The following is a 4811-nucleotide window of genomic DNA, read 5'->3' as shown; positions in this document are numbered from 1 at the left end:
GGGTCGGCCTAGACGAGCTCTGGCCCTCGAGGGGCCGGCTGCTGACTGCTGCAGCTGTGGCTGGGCAGCATCAGTCCCTCCAGCAGCTCGTCGCAGCTTCGCTGGGGGAGTGGCAGTGGCGGCTGCAGCAATGGGGGCAAGCTGGCTGATGCCAGGCGCTCGCTGCTCGCCTGAGACACTGGCACTCGGCCGGGCTGGCACTGCAGCAAGCGCAGCAATCTGGTGAAGGCCAGACCGCTGTGCTGCTGCAGCGCGGCGGGTGCCCTGGCGATGCCTGCCTGACACAGCGAGTGTGGCAGCAGTGAGTGCCCGTACTGCCCTGGTCTGTGCCCGCATCAGACCAGCCAGTGACTGCACGGCACCACTGATCAACTGTCCACTCGCTGCCTGTGCTGCCCTGAATTCGTCCCGACTCGCGTCCTGTGCTGCCCTGAATTCGGCCCGACTCGCGTCCTGTGCTGCCCTCAATTCGGCCCGACTCGCGTCCTGTGATGCCCCGAATTCGGCCCGACTCGCATCCTGTGATGCCCCGAATTGTTCGAGACCCCTGGCCTGTGCTGCCGCGAGTTGTTTGAAACCCCTGGCCTGTGAGGCCCCGAAATCGGACACACTATGAGCCAGGGACTCAATGGCCTCAGGCAACCGTGCCACAACCCCCATGAACTCGGTGTGCCGACGATCCGAGTCCGCGGACATTTGATCAAGGAGGCGCACCTCCTGGGCGAGGACCGTCTCCGGACTGGAGGCCGGACTCTCCCTCTGGGGAGAAGGCAGCCGAGCTGCCCGACCCTTCCCGCGTGGCTGCACGCCACTGGGCCCAGCAACGACACTCCCCTGCAACACTTCCCCCCTCTGGGGAGAAGGCAGCCGAGCTGCCCGACCCTTCCCGCGTGGCTGGACGCCACTGGGCACAGGAGCTACACCCCCCTGCAACACTTCCCCCTGGCTCTCCTCCAGGGAAGACGTGTCCCCTCCATTGCCATCCCCTGGCGCGGATGAGGGTTCCCCCGATGGGCCGCCTTCCTCTTGCTCCTCCTCGTCCTCCTCTTCCGAGGGACTGACACTCGCAGCTTCAGGGACCTCCTCCTCACCAGCTGAAAGCAGGAAGGCACAAGAGTAGCTTTAGAGTGAGGAAAGGGCGTCAGCGAGGGAGGCATAAGTGGTGGCATTCTGCGCATTGGTCGGACAGTGGCAAAGGATGTAGATCTGAAGCGCAAGGGGAACGAGAGAGGTCCAAAAGGTCATGTCCTTACCATTGGGGCCCAGCACAGGGTCGGCATCTCCAATTGCAACGGGGCCAATCACCCGGGCACCCATGAGTTGACCCATGCGCTCCTCCAGGTCAATGAGCTGCTGGAACTTGGGACGGCCTCCCCCGGTGACAGTCCGGCTCTTCAGATTCTGGGCCAGCTTGGCCTGCAAGAGAAAGGACGGCCTCTAAGTACAGCGTGGTGCCCTGTTGTTGTGTGCACTGCCTCCCATGGTTGAATAGCTTGGCCAGTGTGGTGCCCTGTTGTTGTGTGCACTGCCTCCCATGGTCGAATAGCTTGGCCAGTGTGTAAAGTGCAGAAAGTGCAATTGATGTTCATGCCAGTGCCATAGCTGCTGGATGAGGACTGGCCATTAGGCCTTTGAGGTCCCTTTGCCCATAATGTGAGGTGCACATGCAAGGATGAGGAGGACACTGGAAAGGGTACTCACCCTGACAATCCGAGTGAGGTCCTTAAACTTTTTCCGGCATTGGACACCAGTCCTGGGGACATCACAGGTGGCTATGACCCTCTGGGCGATATCCCTCCAGGCTCTCCTGTACACCCTGTTGGGAGGCTTCTTGCCACTGTCCGGGAACAAGATATGGCTTCTCTTCTCCAAAGCCCTAACCAGCACCTTTAAATCATGGCCAGAGAAGCGTTGCGCTCGCTCACGGGCCCTCTGCATCCTTCCTGGCGCTATTTCTCTCCAGCAGCAGTGTTTAGGCCTAGCTGGAAGGCTGCAGTATCCAGGGCGTGGCAGCAGACCAAGTCGACCCTTCCCCCTTTAAGAGCTGGCCGGCGCCAGGGTGTCTGCTGTCAATCAAAACATGACCGCACCTGCGCTGCGCCCGGCCTCGGCGGTATCAGTCTGCACCGCCGGCTTAGCGCATAAGGATAGCCGTGCATCGCCAGTTTTAGCGCTCGAGCAAACCCCTTGGCCAAAGCTACTGAATTTCGGCGAAGTGGCCGCCACTTTCCGGCGGGCGCAAACTTTAGCGGCCGCCCGACTTCACCGCCCCAAAAGTGGCTATACTGAATTTCTAGGCCTGAGTTTCGATATGCCCAGATTGAAAAGGAATGTCTAGGCTTGGTAGTTGGATTAGAAAAGTTCCATGGCTACATATATGGAATTCCTACCTTCACAGTTGAGACAGACCACAGCCCACTGGTTGCCATCATAAAAAAGAACCTGAATGAGATGTCTCCAAGGATTCAACGACTCATGATGAAGCTGCAAAGATATGACTTCGAACAGATCTACACACCAGGCAAATACATAGTGTTAGCTGATGCACTATCCCGAGCACCCACAATGAGTCAAGTGAGCTCTACTGAAGAAGACGTGGATGTTCATGTGAGTATGTTCACTGCTGCGCTGCCCATGTCAGACACAAAATCAAAGCAAATAGCAGAAGAAACAGTAAAAGATACAGTGTTACAAACAGTAATGGAGAACATTCATCATGGTTGGCCAAAAGGTTCCTGTCCAAAGTACTTTCACATCAGGTCAGAGTTGAGTGTCGCAAGTGGACTATTACTAAAACAGAACAGAATAGTCATTCCACAGGCTCTACGTCAAGACATGCTCAAAAGGATTCATGAGGGACACCTCGGAATTGAAAAATGCAAAAGGAGAGCAAGAGACACTGTTTATTGGCCTGGCATAAGTAAGGACATTGAGAACATGATAGGCAAATTTGAGACATGTCAGAAACACCAAAACAAACAAGCAAAGGAACCAATGATAGAAGCTGACATACCAACAGCACCATAGAAAAAGGTTGGTATGGACCTTTTTCATTTAAATGGTAAAGAATATCTAATAGTGATTGACTACTATTCTAACTATCCTGAGATGGCGCTGCTCTAAAGCACCACAGCAAGCAGTATCATAATGCATGTGAAATCCTTCTTCGCCAGACATGCAATTCCCAGGATTGCCATTAGCGACAATGGTCCGTGCTTCAACTGTAAGGAGTGGCAACAGTTTGCAGCACATTATGACTTTCAGCACATCACATCCAGTCCTTTGTATGCTCAATCAAATGGTAAGGCAGAGAAAGGTGTTCAAGTTCTCAAGCAGCTACTGAAGAAAGCGACAGAAAGCAAGTCTGATCCTTATCTCGCCCTGCTGAGCTACCGAGCCTCACCTTTAGACTGTGGTTCTTCACCTGTTGAACTACTAATGGGTCACAAGTTGCGCACCACGCTACCCTGCTGTGCAAAAGAACAGCAAAGTAAGGAACTGAGACAGAGACTTCTACTGTTAAAGCTGAAACAGAAGTCATACTATGACAAGTCATCCAAAACTCTAAAACCATTGCCAAGGGATGATGTCAATGTCAAACAGAAATAGACAGTTTCCTAGAAGTAAAGGGAATTAAAGGTTACGGGGAGCGGGCAGGAATTTGGACATGAGTCTAGGTTCGGATCGGTCATGGCCCTGTGGGTAGCGGAGCAGGCCCAGGGGCTGTGTAGCCTGATCCTGCTCCTATTTCGTGTGTCTAATTCTGTTAGATTCAGGAGATGGTTCTGTGATAGTGGATTGGCGGTTAGGATCAGATCAGCCATGATCTTATTGAATGGCGGAGCAGGCTCGAGGGGCCAATTGGCCTACTCCTGCTCCTATTTCTTATGTTCTTATGTTCCTATGTTGTCAGGATTGAGGATCCAGATGCATGGAACAGGAAAGCTACAGTTCTTGAGGAAGTAGGACCAAGGTCATACTCTGTTCGAACTGAGGAAGGACAGATTCTCAGGAGGAACCGCTGTTCCCTCCTGAAAACACAAGAAACTATCCAAGAGCAGATTGATGACAATGCCGCAACTGAATCTTTTCATTCACCACCAGAACAATCTCATGAAAACACATCAGACTTACCCGTGCTGAGAAGACCCACACATGTAGTAAATAAGCCTGATAGACTTAATCTTTGAGTAAAAAGAAAAAAGTATATATTGAAAATGTATTGACTGTTGTGAAAATGTTTATGTTTATAGAGCACTAACAAAAGTGTTACTGATACCATCTTTATCGTTTTTCTTGAAAATTGATTGATATTGATTTTGTTAACCTCAAAGAAAGGGGGATGTAATGATCAATAACATGTCGTTCTGGAGTGGTTCGTTAGATGGAGCCGTAGAGCTGTATAGAGCTGCATATTTAGTTGTATGTGTTTAAGACTACACTACCCATGATGCACTAGGCTACACAGAAGGCAGTAGTCAAGATGGCTGCCTGCACACAGAAGCACACATGCTGAATCTCTACAGATGTTGTACCTAGAGAACGTGTACTGAATAAATGACTAGCTAGAAGCTAGCTGTGTTCATAATAAGAATGTCCAATTATTAATGAACATAACACTATTGGCCGAGTTATTGGAGCTGTTAGGCAGAAAGGGTTACAAAGTGAACCCAAAGAAGGCACGGATCGGCCAGCAGGAAGTGAAATTCCTGGGTCTGACCATCCGCGCCGGTGAGAGAGCCATAGATAAGGCCAGGTGGGAATCGGTACAAGATCTACCGATCCCCACTACCATAATGGGTGTGAGGTCC

The sequence above is a fragment of the Somniosus microcephalus genome, chromosome 10 (genome assembly GCF_052327205.1).
Source record: "Somniosus microcephalus isolate GS21.2 chromosome 10, FLI_Smic_1.0, whole genome shotgun sequence".
Lineage (NCBI taxonomy): Eukaryota > Metazoa > Chordata > Chondrichthyes > Squaliformes > Somniosidae > Somniosus > Somniosus microcephalus.
This window is presented reverse-complemented; position numbering follows the sequence as displayed.